This window comes from Delphinapterus leucas, chromosome 5 (genome assembly GCF_059928025.1).
Source record: "Delphinapterus leucas isolate spDelLeu-1000000601 "Yukka" chromosome 5, BTC_Dleu_Yukka2, whole genome shotgun sequence".
Taxonomy (NCBI): Eukaryota; Metazoa; Chordata; class Mammalia; order Artiodactyla; family Monodontidae; genus Delphinapterus; species Delphinapterus leucas.
Window position 1 is genome coordinate 55,062,420 of NC_143133.1, and position 22,483 is coordinate 55,084,902.

Genomic DNA, 22,483 nt, shown 5'->3' on the forward strand with positions numbered 1-22,483 from the left:
TAAACTGTTCAAAGACCTTTGTCTGGAAGAGACTAGCTTCTGAGGCAGGAGATGCAGACGCTCACTAATGAGTTTCAGACGCGAAGAGCAGTACAGCCTCCTTCCTGAAACATTGCCATTTAATGCATCCTGATTTACCAGCCCACGTTCACTACCTAACACTGTACTGTACATCATAATGAATGAGTGTAACAGCTCAGCTCTTTGGATCAATCTTTTTGATTTCATAGTGAGATTTTTAAAACAAATTAGTGTATTAGCTTTTGTGAGATTTTGAACAGAGCTTTTACTCCCATGTTCCCTCCGATGAAGCATTCTGCTCTGGCCGTGGGTGCACTGGGTGGAGTGTGTGGAACACTTGTGATCAGAGGATGAAGACAGTATTTTAACAAAATATGGAGATTAATTTACACTACATTGTATACGTAATAATTAAACTATTAAAAGTGTCACAGGTAAACGTTTTAAAAGGTTAATTTCTGTCAAATGCAGTAGATGATGAAGAAAGGCCGGTATTATCAGTAAGTGTTTTCTTAAGCTTTTCCTTTTCCTTAAATGTGCCCATCCCTCCTGAAATTGGGCATTTAATCCATCTTTGACCTCATCATTCTCATAGTTGCTAACTTAGTAAGTGCTTTTCTTATAGAACCCCTTCTTAATGAGCAATATGCCTCCTTGTATTATAAAATCGTTCTGAATATGCATTAGAAATTTTTTTTTGTAGATTAGTAAAAGTGCATTCCTGTTTTCATGTTACCTTATCCAAAGCTAGTAAGTGCTTTCCTTGGTTTTCTAGTAACTAGGTGTAAAAATCCTATGTTGCAGCTTTACAGTTTTTAAAATACTTAGATATTCTTAAACTGTAAACCCTGCCAGATCAACGACACTGCACCTGGACTAATAACACTGACTGCCTCTTGCTTCACAGCGTGCACACGCTTCCTGTCCTTGCCCTAACGATGTTCCTTGGGGTCTGTGAGGTTCTGTCAACCCCGTGCTCATGCTAACGAAGTTCTGTACAACTTACCCACTGGCAAGAATACGAGCTTGGACCTTTCAACCACTAGAACAAAATTTTTTAAATTGACAGTTGCAGAATTGTGGAGTGATTTTACATTGATCTTTTGCTAATGCGATTAGCAGTATGTTTTGCATGTATGACTTAATAAATCCTTGAATCATGAAAAAAAAATTAACTCTGAATGGACCTAAATGTAAAATGCAAAAGAATAAAACTCCTAACAGGAGAAAACCTACATGGTCTTAGGTATGGTGATGACTTGTTAGATACAACACAGATACAATCCATGAAAAGATTAATTGATAAGCTGGACTTTATTAAAATCAAAAACTGCTCTGAGAAAGACAATGTCAAGAAAATGAGAAGACAAGCCACAAACTGGGAGAATATATTTGCAAAGATACAACTGATAAAGGACAGTTATCTAAAATATATGAAACCCTTAAAAGTCATCAATAAGAAAATACATGACCCATTTTAAAAAAATGGGCCAAAGACCTTAACAAACAGCTCATCAAAGGATAAATATAGTTGAAAAATAAGCAAATGAAAAGATGTTCCACATAATATGTCATCAGGAAAATGTAAATGAAAACAACAATAAAGTACCAGTACACACCTATTAGAATGGTAAAATCTGGAACACTGACAAAACCAAATACTGATGAGGGTGTGAAACAAGAACACTCATTCACTGCTAGTGAGAATACAAAATGGTATAGCCACTCTCAGTTTCTTACAGAATAAAACATACTCTTACCATACCCTCCAGCAATCCCACTCTTTCATATTTACCCAAATGAGATGAAAACTTATGTCCACACAAAAATTTGCACATGGATGTTTATAGCTGCTTTATTCATATTTGCCAAAACTTGGAAGCAACCTAGATGCCCTTCAGTAGACTAATAGATAAATAAACTGTGATACATTCAGACAATGGAATATTATTCAGTGATAAACAAAGAACTATTAAACCATTAAGAAGAAACTTAAATGTATATTATGAAGTAAAATATGTCAATCTTAGAAAGCTAAAAACTTTAGCTTTTATGTCCAACCATATGACATTCTGGAAAAAGCAAAACTGGAAAAGACAGTAAAAAGCTGGAAAAGTCAGTAAAAATCTCAGTGGTTGCCAGGGATTGTGGGTTGAGCGTTAAATAGGGAGAACACAGAGAATATTTAAGGCAGTGAAAATACTCTATATAATACCATAACGATTAATACATGTCATTATGCATTTGTCCAAATGCACAGAATATACAACACTAAGAGTAAAACCTAAGGTAAACTTAGGATTTTGAATGATTATGATATGTCGATATAGGTTCATCAATTGTAATATATGTAAAACTGATATGGGATGTTGATATTGGAGGAGGCCATCTGGGAGCATGGAGTACATTGAAAATCTCTGTAACTTTCCCTCAAATTTGCTATTTATGACCTTTCAAGGCCACTTTAATAGTATTTGCTTTTACTTGAGTGAAATGGTAAGCCATTAAAAGGATCTGTTGTGATCTTTTATATTAATAAGAATGCCTTGATACCATTGCTGTGTTGAGGAAAGACAAATGGAAGACAAAGGTGGGAGTAGGAAACTAGTGTGAAAGCTATTACTGGCATCCAAATGAGCAACACAGGTAGCTTGGGCCAAAATAATGACAATGGGGTAGTGAGAAGTAAACAGATTCTGTACCAAAAGTTGAAAGGATTAAGTGTTTTGAAACTAAGTCAAAGAAGGCTCCAAAATTTTGGCTTGAGTAGTTGGGAGGAAGGAGTTTCTATCTACTGACTTGGGGAACAATATAGACAAAAGAGGTTTGTGGGAAAAGATCAGAGAAGCAGCATACTGTACATGCACTCTGGCACCTACATATTTTGTGCCAAACCAATTGCTTACAAGCTGCATAAACTTGGGTGATTTATTTAACTTCTTTATATCTCTATTTCTTCATTTATAATAGCAATGACTTCATAGACTTATTATAAGGGATAAGTCAACTAATATATGTAATGTTATTAGAGTATTTTCTGGTACATAGTAAGCATTATATAGATGACAACTGTTATTGTTATCAGGTGCTAGGCTTTGGGTATTTAAAATCTGAGATGTCTATTACACATACAATCAGAGATATTTAATAAGAAATTGGACAATCAAATTTAGAGTTCATGGGAAAGGTCAATGATAGAGATATTAAGTTGAGCATCAAAAATTGGAGGTTACAAAGTTAAGAATTTCCACCTTCAAAGACCATCTAATCAAATGCATGCAACTTTGTGCATACTGAAGTTTCACAAATACCATCTAGTCATATATTTAAAGGCATGAAACTAGAGGAAATAGCCAAAGAAACAATGGTATGTAGAAAGACAAGTGTTTCAAACACAGATTCCTATAGCACTACAATGTTAATTCAGTCAAGTTGGAAAGAAACCTCAAAGGAAACAGAATGAAGATTATTTGCCAGTGAAATAGAAAAAAAAATGAAGAAAGTTAAGTGTACTAGAAGCCACGTGAAGAAAGTATTTCAAGGATGAGAGAGTGTCCAACTATGCAAGTGGGGCTGAAAAGCCAAATAAGATGAAGATCATTTGGTGTCATTAATTAGAACAATTTTGGTTGAACATGCGAAAATGAAACCTAATTGGCATAGGTTCAAGAAAAAATGGAAGAAGATAAAATGGGGACAATCACTTTAAAAATTTTTGCCATAAAATAGATAGGATGGTAGGTCACGGGGGACTTGGTGCCAAGAGAGAAGTTCTATTTTGTGTTGTTTGTTTAACAAGGGGGAAATTATAGCATATTTTCCTGTATATAAAAAATAAGGAGGAGAAGATGAAAAAAAGAATTTCTAAAGGCTGAATCCAAAATGAGTGATTGAGGGTGGGCTATAGTTCACTGAAGGCAGGATTAGCACTAGTTAAGAAAATGAATGGAGCACTGCTGACCATAAAAGGGGCAGAGATGTAGGTAAGTTGATAAATGTGTTCTAGGAACATCAGCAAGTTTTCTTCTGACTGCTTCAGTGAATTATGATGCCAATTCACCACATGTAAGAAAGGACAAGGAAGTATAGGAAGTCTGAACGAAGACTGCACATCATGAAACAGTGATGGGAAAGTGGGAAAGAGAAAGGCAGGGAAATCCTGTATTATTGCTGGACATCCCACTGTCATTAGTGATTCAGTATTTAGTGGAGCCTGGTCAGTGTGTTTGTGCCTTTTTTCTCCAAACATCTTCATCTTCATGGTTGCTGATGCAGAATAAGAAAGAGTTTGGTTTGACCAGGATTATGACTTTGCTAAGTGAAAATGCCAAAGCAAGATGGGAGCAAAGAACTGAGTGAATGTTCACAGTAATTGTTTAATATGAAATCCATGAAAGGTAAAGCTAAAGAAGAAAGCTAAAGAGGACATGACATGGTTAAAAAGTGGTTATATCAATTGCTGTGACATTTTTGAGCAGAGGATTGTGGATTGAGGTTCTGAGGGAGTGAGGTAAAATAAAGGAGATGGTGTCAGAAATTTGAGGCTTGAAGTTGAGATATCACTTTTATTAGTGATCACCAGACCTATGGTATAACAATGGGAATGAGTGAGTGAATAGAGGACAAAATATATGGAGAGGAGGAGGTTCTGGATCAGAGATATTGATTATTGATGGAATGGTATTGGAGAGAAAAAGTGATTGAGCCAGAAAGTAAAATCTTAAAGTAGAGTACCCTAGGGATTAGAAGATGACAGATAAGAGAGAGTGAAGTAGACAGTCTAGTTTGTGACATGAGATTAAAAGGTCAAGGGACATAAGGAAGCTGGAAGGAGAGTTTGAAAGTGACAAAGAGGATTAAGGCAGCCGCCTACTCCAACTTCATGCCTACTGTCCTAGCAGACCCCATGTAACCCAGCACCTCCAATGGAAACTAGATTCCATTTAGCACAGAAAGATAAAAACAATTCTCAGAGAAGAAATTGAAGCTATAGTGGATTTTGGTGATGGCTGAGATCCAAAGGGCATAGGTATTTTGTAAAAGAAATGACACTTGCACTGAAATATCCTGACTCTTACTCCAGTGCTGTAAAAATTTCATTTTGTTCGTCTACTATCATAAATTAATCTGAATGAATTATTTACTTGTTTGTTCTATAAGTAATCCTTAAAATGAACAAATTCCTTTCAGTAGAAATTATTATATAATAGTAGTAATATAATTGTAAAACTACAACCTTGGCTTAATCTGCCCCTACAGTCATAAAATAAATGACATAGGTCTAGCAAATTTATTTAAAGAATTAAATCTATAGAATCATGCATGGCAAGGAAAGAAAAATAATAAAATATGAAGACTGCATGTCAAATGATGTGAAACTTTCTGCTGTATGCTTACCTCAAGCTCTGGCAGTGTGAAAATATGCTGCCACATTTAAGCAGAGACCCTGGAACTGAAGCCATCATTTTTTCTGTAACAGACAGATCCTGCCTCACTTACAGTAACTGAGGTATAAGGATGAATTCACCCTATGAGCACAGAACTGCCTGAGAACCTGCACATCATGGAAATCTTGAAGACAGTCAATTGGTCTTAAGGAAGCTTCACAGATATCCAGTTTCCCAAGATAGAAACTTCAGAGCCAACCTTGACTCCTGATGTCTTCTCCATCTCACGCATCTAGTTATTCATTTATTAATCCTTCCTCATAAATATGTCTTGAATCTGGCTTTTCCTCTCCAATTCCACTGCCAGTGCCCTAGTTCAGGCCTTCATTATCTCTTCCCAGGAACTTTGCAATAGTCTCCTTTATAGGGAGGTATCTCTTCAACTAATATTTTCTTCACTTCAGTCCATACTCCAAACTGCAATAAAGTTATTGTCTCAGAAAATTACTTCAGAGAATGCTAATGTCTGTTTTCTTGTAACTAATGTTGAACTATGCAGGATTGTACAAATAAGGTTAATTATTGGATATGCATTGTGTTTCATGAATTCAATTTTAAGCATCTCAGTGGAGGACTTACCTCATTTTTTTTTTTTCACTTTTGCTTACTATGCCCAGTGCAATGGTGAATGCAACTAAATAGGTGCTCAGTGCAGACCTGGATTATTAATTGCTTTATTGTAGGCAGGATTTCAGCATTTTGAGGACATGTCCGATTTATTATTTTGTTGGCAGCTTTCTTCTAAATCTTCTTTGCCAAAGGTCTTGTGTTTCCATTATTGTGGCAGATGCCAAGGACATTCTCCATTTCTTGCCAATATTTTTATCTATATAATTTATAAGATAGAAATATTGTATTACACTGAAAATCCCTGAGGGGAAAACTAGACATACAAACTATAAATAACTGAATAGTTCATCTCAATGCTATAATCAGTATTCAGATATACTAGTGAAGAAGAGGAGTTCCAATAGCGTATTTTATTTTCTGAAACTTGGTTAAGCACAAGCAGCCTGCCCAGCATCTACTGTATAGCCCAATTCTAAGCACTCATTAGAGCTTTAGACAGATGTACTGATTCAGGGTTCTGAATAGAAGGGGGTCACATTACAACATTTTTTCATTCATATGAAATAATATTTTTGTTGTTTTATAGAAAATCATCATGATAGAATATATTCTGGATAAATTTAATGATATTTTCATATTAGATATTAATTGTTGACCTAGCCCTTTATACTGATCGGAAGTACAGACAGGTGAATTGAAGTTACATTATAGTAACAGATATACAGCTTGGATATAAGAGTAGAGAAAAGAAAACAAAAGTACTTAAAAAAAAACTTACTTCCTCCTGAGGTATTTGACTTTTGAAGTTTGAGTAATAATTAATTTACATAATATGGATTAGATGATCATAACAAGCTTCAATTAAGTAATAAGAGAAGTAAAACTTTCAAACTAAGATTGAATCTTACATTTCTAGCCTGCCATATTTCTTAATATTAAACACCAAGAGGAACCAGTATAATATCAACATTTCTACAGGAACTTCATAAGGCATACTCATCACCATGAATAGAGGAACACCTTCTTGGACCTAGAGCCCAGAGCCCACTTCTAACCTTTGACCTTCATAGGGACTCTGATCAAGGTATGAGCAAATTGTATCACATTGACAAAAAGGACTAAAACAGAGGCATGGAATTGGACCAGGTTGGTATGTCTCCAGCTCAGATATTTGCTCACATGGCAATGGTCAATGAGCAAAGAAACCTAGCAGCACAGTGATGCCCATGAAATTGGCAGACTTTTCCAGCTTGGTGGAGATGTAAATGGAAGATATGGTGGAGGCTGAGGCAGTCTGGGAGCAACTCAGTCTGGAAACAAGCTGCGCATGCTTCTCCACCTGCACAGGGCTCATGGAGGTGCAATAGCTGCCCATGATGGACCAGGCCAACTCCCTGATGAGCACTGGCTTCTGTTCCAACATGAAGACACTGCATGGCAGTGGTCCAGCTTCCACAGACACATGAGCAGCTGTAACCACTGCTTCTGCTCTGTGTGGGTGTCCAGTCTTCGGCACCAACTTTTTCTGAGCCTTATTAGCCTAAATTTGCTGGAGAAAGGCCTGGGACACACCTTTCAGGTGTCTCATGGCAGGATGGCTGGTAGTACCAGGTTAATGCTGGGCTCAGCAATGCTCAGGGCTTCATCATTCAAGATCTCCTTCATCCTGGGCATCATTCTGAGGGCACAAGCCAGCAGTGGTGAGCCTCTCTGTTGTGGATGGCTTGTGCAACTCTGCCTCTGTGTGGGGGCCAGTAGATCAGCTGGTCCTTGGACTGCTTCTCAAGACATCCACAAGATTTTGGCTGAAGACATGCAGTCACTGAAAGAGAGGCAAACCCTGAGTCACTCCATCAACTTCCTGGTCAGAGAGCAGTTGGATAGAATGAATGCTGTTAATCCTACCTCTGATGTTCATAAACTTGGGGATGTTGAACTCCTGGCATAATGTTGCATTTCTCTATCTATCTATATACCTCCCTATCTATCTATCTATCTATCTATCATCTATCTATTTATCTATCTAATCTAATCTAATCTAATCTAATCTACCAAGCTATCTATTTGATCAGGCAAGGCTGATTTTCTTCAAGCTTACTGCAGTCGGAGAAAGAGACCAAAATTCAGCCTGAGCTCAACTCTGCTGAAACAATGGGTAGGAGAGGTTTTTTTTTTAAGTTTTTCTTTATTATTATTTTTTTAAATTATTGGAGTAGTTGATTTACAATATTGTGTTAGTTTCTTCTGTACAGCAAAGTGAATCAGTTATACATATATATATCTATCAACTATTTTTTAGATTCTTTTCCTATCTAGGTCATTACAAAGTATTGAGTAGAGTTCCCTGTCCTTATTAGTTATCTGTTTTATATATAGTAGTGTGTATATGACAGTTCCAATCTCCCAATTTATCCCTCCCACTCTTCCTTCCTGGTAACCATAAGATTGTTTTCTACATCTTTGACTCTATTTCTGTTTTGTAGATAAGTTCATTTGTACCATTTTTTTAGATCCCATATATAAATGATATACAGTATTTGTCCTTCTCTGTCTGACTTACTTCATTCAGTATGAAAATCTCTAAGTCCATCCATGTTGCTGAGAATTTTGAATAGTTGGGATGGGGTGGGATGAGGAAATCTGAAACCATCTGTTTATGCTAATGAGACTTACCCAGAGGTAAAACAAAATCTTATTTTCATGACAGGAAGCAGTTTTACAACTTGGAGTAGTGTGCTCACCCTGTTACACTCCTAACTGCCAGCCCCGACCCGGCAGAAACCTAGCAATAGGGGCACTATCTTCCTTGATGATTGCATTTCAAAAGTATGTCTACCAAGTCCTTGACAAAGACTTCCCTAGGTGGTAAAACTGCCCCCCCCTGCACAGATTTCATTCCCCTTGCAGTTCAGTGTATTATAATTTTCATGAAAATCATGTGTTCCATGCCAAAACACTTTTTCCATTGACTTCTCCCTGGTAATTGTTTTCATGGAAATATTATGTCTAGTATATTTCCTTTTTCTGAGTCCTGAAACAAACATGATAAGATAGCATTGATATTGTCACTCTATATGGTGTACTGCTGACCCTAAAATACATGGAAGTTATGTTGAGGACATGTATTCCTATACAGAGTCCACCAAAGAGAAGTCACAGTCTTAGCCTATATTCATAGCCTATACACAACAGATAGCACCTAAATAGAACTGATTTTCATAGACATGTAAAGAACCAGATTAGGTTTTTCTTCCATGGCAGAGTAGACAGCATTTTCAAAGGGAATTGAGAAGCAACATGAAGTGATACATGAGACACTCATAATAAATGTGGTACAGATAGGATTTGTGGACTTGATAAAAGGTTAAGCGAAACCACCTAAGAATACAGAAAATGCATATCCTCTTTCCTGTCTGGAATTATTACTTTTTTTTGAGAGTGATATTCCTACATACATGTGCTACTCCAGGAGGGCACAAGACAGAGTAGTAGAGATGGCAATTTGGCAAATATTGACATTGGTGATGGAACTTTCAGTTTCTTTAAAAAAAAAGTTCTCTCCCCTGCTTTGAGTGTAGTGTGTGTGTGTGTGTGTGTGTGTGTAAATGTTGGTATATATTTAGCTGCAAAGTAAACTGAAAAGGTAGGAGGTTGTGTTTCCTCCATTTAGATGGACACCCTTTCTGAATTCCCTGCCTTTCAACCCCATGCCTTTTTCTAACCTCTGCTGAATCAAGTCTGCTGTGCCTCTCTGGTTCACTTTCTCTAGAGAATTTACTTCTGGTCTTTGGCTGGGAAGTTGCTAAATGAGTTGAGTGCGTGGGGAGGGCATAATAATAGTTGGCTGTATAAGATAGAAGAGCAGCAGATCAGGGTTTTTCCACAGCTTACTTGACTTTCCCACTGTTCAGAATACAAAGTTTCAACTGATCTTTCTGCTTTTAAACTAGTATCCTCCCTCTGCCGTCTCTGGGGCCTGGTTTGTATAAAAGCTGAGCTTCTAAAGAGGTCTTGTGGGGCGATTTGACAGAGTCCATGCTGTTTTCTTCCTCTTCAGTCAGTTAAATTATACCTTTCTTCACATTCTTAAGTAGGTTATCATTCTTGTATTTGAATTACTTATTTAAAAAAAATACAAAGTATTTTGTCTGATGTGATTATTGCTATTGATGTCTAATGCCTTTTTCATCTTTAAGCACCTTTTCAGTGGGTTTTAGAAAGGATAAATGGTCAATATTCATGTTCAAGTGAGAGGTTTTAGCTGTTATTGTTCTTTTTTTGCTCTATGCTCTTGAGATTTTGTAGTAAATTTGACAAGTTATAACTATAGTAAACCAAAAATCATCATCATCATCATCATCATCATCATCACTTGATTTTCCTGGTTGAACATTCATTCAAACTTCTCTGGTGGGTTTCTTCTGAAAGTGTTTCCAGTTATTTTTTTCTTCTATAATATCATTTTATAAGCAACAAGTAGGTTATTAGAAAAATAATCCAACATTGATCACTATTCAGTATTTTTTATTTAATATAAAAAACTACCAAGAGCAATGTAAGAATCTTCTCATAATATTTTTGTCACTCACTATCTTTTAATTAAATGAAAAGTTGAATGCTGACCTAGAAACCAGTTTAATAATACTCTACAAACGAATACTCTAAAAATACTACCAAATAATTGGTGATGGGAAATTATCTGATAATTCTTAACCTCTGTTCTTATATTTATTTCAGTTCTCAGATTAGTTCGGTATTATTTGCCATATCATGTGGTTTTTAATTATGCTATTTTTGCTGATTACAGAAAATTTTGCTTCAGAAGTCATCATATGAACAGCTAAGAATTGTTCCAGTATCGTAAGAAAAAAAGTAGCTTAATATCAGTTAACAAAAACTGAAAATTATTTGGATGAGATACTTACTTATATTAAAATGAACATTACCAAATATTTTTATATAATAGTTCACTTTATTTACCTATTTAATATGTAGTTCTTCTAACAACAAAACACTGACCACAAAAATATTGTAGGATCCATTTGAGGGATTTTTATGGACAAAGTAAGTGAAAATTGTGTGGGTCCAGGTACTTGAGTTATTTCAAAACTTTCTCTCCACCCCAAGGAATTGTAAACCTGGCTCACATGCACTTCAATTGCTCACACATAATTGAAAAAGTATAATTGCCTTTGTATTAGGCCAGAACTTACAAATTTTTATGGTAAAATATCATTATTGTTGCATTTTCTCTACTCTTTTAAGTCAAAATCTAGTTCGAATTTGATTCTTTGGAAATAAATAGTAGAGGTTAAAATAAGAAATCATCTGTATCAGAACCAGAAATGATGAATTATGTCAAAAGTTAAAATATAGTATAGAGATAAGTGGCAAAAAAATTCAATATGCAAGAGTTGTACCATGGTAAGGAAGGAAATAGAAGGATATAATTCATATACTGTATAACTCACAGTTTATATAATTCAGTATTTTCAGTAAATTCACAGGATATTCAACCATCACTACAATCAAATGTTATAACATTTTCATTCCCCTTAAGAAATCTTGGGACACTTAGCAGTCAATCTCCATTTCCTCTCTTCCCCACTTTGACTTCGGTCCTAAGCAACCACTAATATACTTCTCATATCTGTAAATTTGCCTATTCTGAGCAAATTTCTAGGGACTTTGAAAGATTTTTTAAAAATTATAATTTTACTTGTTAAATTGTTGCTTTGTGGTGGCGAGAGTTAACTGAGATACTTACACGGCAATTCTGTAAGTAAGTCCTCTTCCCTCCAGTTGTTGTGACTCACTTTTATTAAATATTCTCATTCAAATCATGTTATATTTAAAATAATTTCAATACAAAGTTTGAATATGTATTTTAGAAGATAGCAAAACAATCATTTTCTTCTGTTATAGACAGGAATGAAAGGCATCCCAAAGATATCCATGATTGCCAGAACCTGTGACTTCTGTATCTTTCCTGGCAAATTAAGGTTACAGATGAAATTAAGGTTACTGATCAGCTGACCTTAAAATAAAGAGATTATCCCAGGTAATCTGGGTTGGTTCAATGTAATGACAGAAGCCTTAAATGTGGAAGAGGGAGGCAGAAGAAGAGCCTGTGAAGGAGTAATATTGTAAAAGAAAGACTTGAATGGTCCTTGTGGGCTTTTAAGATGAAATGAGATCATGAATTAAGGAATGTGAGAAATACTCAGAAACTGTAAAAGGCAAGGAAACAGATTCCCCTCTGGAGCCTCTAAAAAGGAATGAAGCCCTAGTGACATCTTTTTTTTAACATCTTTATTGGAGTATAATTGCTTTTCAATGGTATGTTAGTTTCTGCTTTATAACAAAGTGAATCAGCTATACATACACATATATCCCCATATCTCCTCCCTCTTGTGTCTCCCTCCCACCCTCCCTATCCCACCCCTCTAGGTGGCCACAAAACACTGAGCTGATCTCCCTAGGCTATGCGGCTGCTTCCCACTAGCTATCTATTTTACGTTTGCTAGTGTAGAGTGGCTTACTGACATCTTAATTTTAACATGATGAAACCTATTTTGAACTTCTGAAAGCCACATCTATGCTACTTTAAGCTACCAGTTCGTGCTACTATGTCACAGCTGCAATAGTAATTTAATATATTTTCCATCTCCTGAAAACACTAGTTCATTTTGGAACAACAACAAAAAAACCTTACAAAGTCAGAAATCATAAAATAAATGACCCAAAATCTTTAAATTAAGAGAAATTTTGTTTAACAATTTGATATCTGTAAGATGGCTTGAGTTTCAGGGTTGGACAAGTCTTTCATTTTATAAATATAAGTATATATGTATTTATAGCACATAATCCAAAATTACAGCTAATTCTTCTAATAAAACTTTTTATGCACACAGGCATATGGGAAAAGCAAAGATCCTAAACATCACATCTTTTGCTGAATTCTTGAAATATTTTCAGAGAATGCTAATTGTCCATGTGCTATAATCTAATAATTGTATGAAATGTCTGACATAAAATAAAAACAATAAAGTTGAATATGTAAGAGAGACAAGAAGTAGCAGGAAGGAAGCTAAAACAAAAGGAAATATTTAATCTACGTTTAGTTGTTGTACTTGAAACAGAATGTATGTGGAACCTGAGAGCTATGGATAAAAATATATTTATTTTTAAAAATCTCAGGAAGTAAACAGTTATTTTAGGGTTATCATTATTTTTCTTACATGAAAATTTAGCATTTTATAAGAAATCCAGAAATACAAATTCAAATTTCAAGAATATGTATTCCATGATACTTTGTATTCACCAGATATACAGGTTCTTCAAAAATACATCAGATGTTAATGATTATCTCCAATAAGAGATGACTTTCCTGAATATAAACACAATGTAAGTATATCAGTCAGAGTCACTGAGCATAGGAAAGTGACCTAACGCTGAACAGATGGGCAGATTCTGGAGATAATCAAAACAATCCTGATCCAGATTATGGCTCAGTAATTTACAACGGTGTTCTTATTAAAATTATTTAATCACTTCCCACTCTAAGGCTTGCTCTGGAGTTTCTCCTTTGCATATTTACTATGGAATACTGTGATAGAATAAGGTGACAAGCTGAGTAAGAATATAGTATTTTAAATTATAAAATTGATATTATATATCAGTTCACATCTTTTCTTCTCAGTTTTGTGGAATATAACCCATTCAGAGCATGGAATTGGGGCTCTAGGACATATTGGTGTTCTTTTAGCAGTTATTTTCATCTCTGGGAATTCTTTTGTTAATAGTCCATTTTCTCTTTTCAGGTAACAACAACAAATGGACACATTATTATTGAATAGCTCTACTCTCTCTTTGTCATCCATTAATTGTGGAACATTGTTCTAAGTGCAGTTATTACAATTTTTTCCACCTTACTGTCAGAACAGAGATTAAAATAAAATTTTCACTGTTGTTCTTAAACTTCTGTAACCCTTAGTTTTTCTGAGACTTGTGCTTCTCATTTATATTTGTTTTTAGTTATGCTTAGTTCTTATTTCCGTCTTTTATACATTTCACTTAAGTTTATAAAAGTTGTAGTTGTTGGAGAACACCCTGGCCTCTTATACTAATGTTTTAGGCACCTCCTCTTCTTTTCCAATATAAAAGCAAATTATAATTGCATAACCAGAATTTTTTTTTTGAGAGCTTTGCAACACTCTTGAGTTACTTTCTTTCTTCCAGTCTCAAAATATGGAATGGCCCAATAGCCTCTCTGGGTCATATTTCTTTCTATTACCTTCATATTTGTCTCTTCCTATTACTTTCTTTCCTAATGACCATAATAAGCATGCAAATTTTCTACAAACACTTCAAAAACTAATTCAACTGTAAACTTTAATTTTTCTAGATGGTAGTCTTCTCTTTGGCCAATGTGTTTTATTTTCCACTTATGATCATCTTGACACCCATTTTGATTCATTTTCCATATTCAAATTATTATAAAAAAGGTGTCCTTTTTGCATTGCTTCCTGTTTCCATCTCAGAACTATATATTCTGTAATTAAAGAAGCATGATGATCTATTTTCATCCCAAAATAAGGCCAGATATAATTATGCATATGGGCCACTTCTACCTTTGTCTACCAGTGGTGTTAGAAGATATTGATAAATCATGTTATTTGAGTCTCACATTGATGTCTTTGTTATCATGCCTTCTTCATATATGTTGACTAATATATATATATTTTGTATCACTAGTTTATATACTACAGTGTGAAAGGGATCATATGGTAATGCTTTGAACTTGTAGACCACACACACTGTGATGCTGATTTAGTAATTCTAAGGGAGTTCTCAGGGATATTTCTTAGCAGCATCTCAAACAATAATGATGAAGGAGGCTTTAGAGCCACATTGGGAAACTGTGCCCTATAATTTTTAAACAAAGGTACATTATGGATTCCTGACACTAAAACCTGCTCATTTGATTAGACTTCTAAAATGACTTATTTTATACTGTGTTATTTTCTCTCCTGTGATAGTGATTTTTCTTTGTTTGAATTTTTTTGGCCAAGAAAAGTGTAAAAAAAGAAAAAAAGGTGGGATGAAAGATGGTATTATAATGAGAATAGGAATGTAAGGCAACAAATAAATGTCACCTAATATCAACATTTTAGCACCAAATAAATAAGAAGAAAATCAAATCAATATACAGCATATTATTTTAGAGCTCAATGCTTTGACATTGCCATCTTTAATCTTTTCAAAAAGTTTTTGTGTAGTACAGACCAGTAAAATTTTATCATAGTCAACTGCAGTCACTAACCAACATTGAAATCACTGCCCTTAAAAATGGTAAGTTTATCATACATATTTTGATTTTAATCACACAAGCTAACTTTATTTCCAACACTTGGATATTTTGCTATTATCTTCCATTATTCTATTTACTGACTTAGTTTCTAATTTCAATAATCTGTGTTTTCCCTAGTTCTTTTTTTCTGTGTGTGCTGCTGGCTAACACTCTCAAACATCATTGATGTAACTCAGTACAATTTTTTAATCCTTTCAAGGGAAATTTTGAAACATATATCAATTTTTAAATGCACAAACCTGACACAGCATTTCACCACTAGAAATTTGCTCTACAGATATATTGTCAAATATAAGCTGATATTTATATAATATATAAACAAAAATATTGATCGCAGCACAGTTTGTAATAGTAAAATACTGATAACACTCCAAATGTCCATTAATAGATGACTGGCTTTATAAATCATGTTACATGTATATAATAGAATAATACCCAACTGATAAATCAATTAAATAATAATGTATGTGCTGCTAGCACCCAGATTAAGAGCCAAATCATGGAAATGATAAACTGATAATGAGCTTGACATGGCAGGCCTTCATAAAGTGGAGGATGTTCATAGGGGGAAGGTGTCCGTGAAGTTTGGCATGGGAGGTTATAAACAATGTACTCATTATTAGTTTACAACTTTTTGACCAGAACCCATACTTTGTTCATCTGAATGATACAGTCTTGATTTAATGAAAGCCTTATCAAAAATCATCTTTATCTCTGTCAACTCTTTTGTCCTCCACACATATTTTCAAGTGCCTACTGATGTCTCACAGATCTTTCAAATCAAATATGTCCCACACTGCACTCATCATATTCCCTGTATTGAACTCTCCAGATTATCACTAGGGAATCTGTTAATAAAGCAAAACTTAAACTTGTTGTAGTAAGGGAGAACATGACCTTGACAGAGTCTTAGCTTGGGAGCTAACTAGGATTGCACAAAATCTGAAGAAAATCTTTTATTTGGTAAATGGGCTGTTTGCGCATGTGAACAGATTCTTATCATTAATAAATTTGTCTGTAGGAATTTGCTAAAACAATTGGTGGAAATTCCTACAGGTCCCTAGTTCTTTATTGCTTTCTTTAATTTTTTTATGGTGAATATGGGAAAAGTTGTTAGAAAATGACCCCTCAGCTGGAACAAATAAGAAATTTGATATTTGGATAACATGAGCACTTTCTTCCGGCTATTAGAGTTCACATTACACATCTCACATAAGCCTAGGATTATAGAATTGGCTTTGAACGCTAGAACAGCTGAATCAAACAGAGCCTGAATGAAGAGATTCAGATGAATTCTGCCAGGAATAGGGCAAGTATAACTTACATACATTCATAAATGACCATACAATATCCTGTTCATTTTATAAATGTTTGTGACCTTATTGATCTTTTGTTGTTCTCAAAGGATATTTTTATCCTTTGAGAAAAATAAATATGCACACAGAACAATAATACATATAAAGATATTTTTGGACAAATTCTGATTTAACCTCAAGTATGGTTGGATTGTTGTGGATATTTTTACTCCCAATCATAATAATTGATATACATGTCACATTTTTGTAAATTTCTAATAATTAAGTTACAGTTATAAATGTTCCCCAAAACACTATTAAATTCCAAGGTTTCAATTCTAAAGAAGTCATTTCTTGTAAATATAATTTTATTTCCCTATGAAAATGGGGAGTTTGATTATATCTATATAAAATTAATATGCAAATTTTGAGTATTAAAAGAAAAAAAAGACTTCTTTATTAACTCATTTATGAATTCATTTAGTCCTTCATATGCTTCTAACTGTTGTTCCCTTCTAAACCCTCTCAGTCATGACTGTCAAACACCTTCATCCTTCAAATCTCAAGTTAACCTCCCTCCGATAAGGCATTTCTTCATCATTCTATACTTAATTATATCCTCTTACTCTTCCATACATGTATTAAATCCAATGCAGAGTGCCACTGTAGAATTATCATACATATTATAATTACTGTGTTTCATGTGTACAAACTTGGTAACTTGGGATTATGTCATTTCATCTTTACATTTCCATAGACTAGCACATCAGAAACTACTACAGAAATGAATAAAGTAAGTTTACAGTTAAATCAAGTTGCATGATGATAAAATTTAATTTAGTACAAAATAAACTAAGAAGTCTTTATAAGAACAAATTAATTATCCTCACTTGTTTAGAAACTTGGACAAGGTACATCACAGGATAAGGTGCAAGAAAAATTTCAGGGGGAAAATATTTATCTATTATTTTCACAAACATCTAAAAAACAAGGCCATCTGGTATAAAGAAGAATTCCAGCCAAAAAAATTGGTTTGACAACTTTGACATAAAAGCTACTTATTCCCAATGCCAATTTCTCATGTCTTGCCAGTTCAAAATCACATCTCCCTGAGAATAACATTTAGTTTCATTGGAATCTGATATACAAAATAGACCATTTTACCACATCAGGGATTACTGTGAATATATTTATTCAAGGTGCCAAACTGTATTGCAGACCAGTCCACAGTACAACTTGCCAAATAGATATGAATGATACAAGCTAATAACTAGGAAAGAGTATCAACTAGTAGAATCTGTGACTCAGGTACAGCGCAAATAGTACCAGCTGACACTAGGAATTAATCAGCATACAATGTCTTAATGAGGGTGTTGTCGTTATTTCCTGTGAAAAAATTATTTTCTCTTTCCATGATGACTTAGGGGAGTTAGAAAAGAAGCTTTCCGGAAACAGGAGATCAGTATGTGTGGTCTATAATATTTAGCCTTTATGTTACCTAAGAACATCACCCTCATATAGCCAGAAACTGAAAATGACTAAGCCATTCTGTATTATTTTACAGACATCATTTGATATCTTTCTAATAATAACACTGTGATATAAATCATTGGTACTAATAGTTCTTCAATACAAAAATCAATGACCTTATTTTTGCCTTTTTCCTTTATACTCATGATGAATGAAGCCTAAAATAGAAAAGAAAGCAATTACTTCTTGTTTTAAGAGGAAAAGGCCTCATTCTATGACTTCCACATCCTTGACACAGATAACAATAGCAATCTAGGAGTAGTTAAGAAAATGTAGACAAGAATGCTCAGGGCTTCAGAGAGGTGGATTCCAAGAGAATGACATTATTAACATTTCAGATGTATAAATTGTCCCACTCATCTGCAAAAGGAGCCACTACTCTCTGTTCTACATTAAGCAGCTAAAAATAATGGTTCTCAGAACAGAAAAAAATAAAGCAAAATATAGCTCTGTTTTAAGGGCATTTGTTATTCATTGACCTCTGGTCGGTCAAAAAGCTACATGTTCTGGTTCATATATACTTAAAATTGTATTCATAATTATGAAAGTTATCACATTTTACAATCATTTGTATGACATATAATACTTTCATATAAGTTATGTGAAGCTATCAAACTGGAAATGAATAAGGATTTCTTTTACTATTGAACTTAGGTATAATGTATTTTATTTAGTTAGGATGCAGAATAATTCTGTTGTCTGGGTTAATTCAATAACAAACTTTTAAAGAAAACATTTGTTATTTTCTTCACTTTAACCCAGTAAAATTTCATCCTTTAAAAATATAAATCCAACAAACTAGTGAACATAGAAAAAAAGGAGCAGACTCACAGATATAGAGAACAAACTAGCGATTACCAGAGGGGAGAGGGAAGGGGGAGGGGCAACATAAGGGTAGGGGACTAAGAGGTACAAATTATTATGTATATATTCTCCTCGTGTGGTCTCGCGGAGTCGGGTCCCCATCCGGGAGCGGCACCATATGGTGGAGGAAGGTGTCCCAGGACCGTCGGGTGCAGGCTCAGCAGAGGAGGAGTGTCATAAGGAGAGTTTCACCTTCTTGAAGATTAAAGCCTAGCAGTTCTGAGCTATTCCCAGTCCAAATGTCTGCAAAATTGAGAGAGACATCAAAACTCCTTCCACAAACTTCAGGTGACCCTGACTGCATTCTGGTAATGAAGGTGGAAGAGGAAGGGCAGGCCTGTAATATGGTCTCCAGCCACCACTGAAGCAGCTACTACAGCTCAGAGACCTACCACCAGTAGTTCAGGCAGTTTGACTACCAGGAGTCACCTGGGCCACGGGAGGCTCTGAGCTGGCTCCGTGAGCTATGCTGTCAGTGGCTGAGGCCAGAGATGCACAGCAAGGAGCAGATGCTGGAGCTGCTTGTGCTGGAGCAGTTCCTGGCCATGTTGCCTGAGGAGCTGCAGGCCTGGTTTCAAGAGAATTGACCATAGAGTGGAGAGGAAGCCATGATGATGCTGGAGGAGCTGGAGAAAGAACATGACAGGGCGGCTGAACAGGTCTTTCTTGGACGAAATGAAGACATGCTTGCAAAGAAGCTACCAACTTGTGAAATCACTCAGGAGACACCACGTAGCCAGCTTAAGCCCACAAAAAAGCAACTGCAGTGGGCATCGAAGGAGCTTCACACCTTAAGACAAAATGATAGAGACACCGGAACTATAAATGTGAAATCAGCTTCAAGGCGAAAGGCTTCTTCAGGCAAAGAACTGCATTACAAAGTTTCTAACACCCTTCAAATGAATGCTTCCCAGAGTTTCACCTTTAGAGGAACCTGTGAACAAGATAGAAAGTTTGAAAGAAGACAGGGAAACCATCCTCAAAAAAAAAAAACACAAGTGTGATGAATGTGGGAAAGTCTTTAGGCAGAGTTCAGCCCTTAACCTACATCAGAGGATCTACAGTGGAGAGAAACCTTATACATGTGACGTGTGTGCAAAGGCTTTCAGCCGAAGTGCAATCCTGATTCAACATTGAAGAATCCACACTAGGGAGAAACCCTTCAAATGTCATGAATGTGGGGAAGCCTTTAGTCAGAGCTCAAATCTTTTCAGACATAGCAAGAAACATGCTGGAGAAAAAGTCCCATCAGTGTTGTGAGGGAGTCAAAGCATTTACTGAGAACTTTTTCAACAGGGGAGCAGACACAAGGCCCCAATACTCCTTTAGTATATATCGGTAGTTTCAGTGGGCACCAATTTCCTTTCAAAGGTTGTAAAAGCCACAGGAGAGAATGTAGAATATTTTCTGTCAGCATTGTTTGCTTTTCTGCTTTTCAGTACAGTATCAGTTCAGATGATTGAGATTCTAAAGCTTAAATTGGAATTTCATTCCTAGTGCAACTCTTGAAAAGATACTCTCAGACATGTTCTACTGTTTCCATTATTAACACATATAATGAACTAGTATGTTCCTTTTTAGACAAGTACATTTTCCCTGTTGAGAAGGAGTGTGTGAGTTAGTATATAAGTTGGTATTCTCCATTTCATTACTTGCACATTGGACTTATTAGACCAAAGATTAAATCAGTTTTTTAAAAAAATTTCCTGGGAATTCTCTGGCAGTCCAGTGGTTAGGACTCCACGCTTTCACTGCTGCATGCCTGGGTTCAATCCCTGATCAGGGAACTAATATCCTCCAAGTCACGTGGCATGGCCAAAAATAATAATAATAAAATAAAATAAATTTCCTGTTTTATTTTCTGTTACCAGATTCAAAATATGAGAATAGGATTGAGGAGACCCAAAAGAATATGTACCTCAAGACCTAAGCTGAAATATCCAGGGTCATTTTTAGGAAGCAGGTGAGTAAAGGGACTTTACTCATCCCTTACAAAAACCTGAGAACCTACATACTGTTTTGTTTCAATTTTTAAAATTGAGGTATAGTTGATGTATAATATCATCTATACATACTGTTGATGATACTAAGTAATTTCCTGTGTAGGAAAAAAAATTATCTGCTTTACAATTTATATTGGAAATATCCCAGTGAAAGCATTAAGATTTGCTTTACATGTCTTCAGGAAGTGGCCTAAATATGATGAGTGTTCTAATAATTAGCAGTTATCTGTGGGTGCTTATATAAAGTTGATGATCACCTTAACATAAAGAAATAAGGAAGATGAAGAAAAGACTGTCCAAACAAGACTGATGTTACCTGGTAAGTGCAGCACATAATGGAGAAGCATACTTACCTGGAAATGGGAACCCTTAACAGCTGGTGACTATCCTTCAGAGTTCTTCATGGCCTCTGTTCTGGCATAAATCAGCTGTGAACATGTTTCAGGCATCACAGGACAACCTTTTCAGGGTCTTATGCATTCTTAGTAAATGAGTTTCTAGACAATTTATCATGATGTTAAGACCTTGGATTTTGATACTCTTGTACAAATGAGAAAATCACTAAAGTTCAATTTAAAGAGTCCATTGAGTTTAACCCACATTTAATTCAATCAGATTCTCTTGTTTAAAAAGTAAATGACTGGTATTTTTTTTAAGTATTCTGACAATATATAACATAATGTCCCCCTTTCCAGGGATCCTTAATAAAACTCTGTATGTATTACAAGAATACATGGATTGTCGTGTCTCCCATGGTGCCACCGTTACCCAATATGGAGGCAACCATGAGAAATGAAAGTCCTTAGAAGGAGAAGGGAAGATAGGCTTCATGGTGAACTTCTTTGTTCCTCATGAAGTGTAAACATTTCATTATCAGAAAATTCAGTCATATCTAGTGCTTGGAGTAACTCCTGAGACAAATGTGGGATTTCATGCTCTGCTTAGAATATTGATAAATATTAGACTAGTAAGGGGAGAGGAGAATACAAATTTTAATTTTAGAATTTTCTGATAGTGATTATACTTTGTAGCTCTAGTAAATATGAATAAGTATTGAGTTTTGTACATTTTCATTTATTAAAAATGTAGGAGTCTTTTTATTTGGGTCTCATTCTTTTCATAATTAAAGAGAGGAACAAGCCATCTATTAAAGCAGCAAATGCCTCAAAAGATACATGTATTGTGAATTACTGCTTAATCATGGAAAGAGTTTTTTGGATACTATGTGAATAAAATGACAGAATCTAAAAAAAAAAAAACAAAAAAACTCATGTATAAAATAAGCTATAAGTATATATTATACAGCACAGGGAACATAGCCAATAGTTTATAATAACTATAAATGGAGATAACCTTCAAAAATTGTGAATCACTATATTG

The 22,483-nt window shown here is 35.0% G+C and overlaps 1 pseudogene; it reads left to right on the top strand.

Annotated features, from left to right (window-relative positions):
- Positions 1–18,943: 18,943 nt before the first annotated feature.
- Positions 18,944–21,260, top strand: LOC111171546 (zinc finger protein 396 pseudogene; annotated as a pseudogene).
- The last annotated feature ends 1,223 nt before the right edge of the window (positions 21,261–22,483 follow it).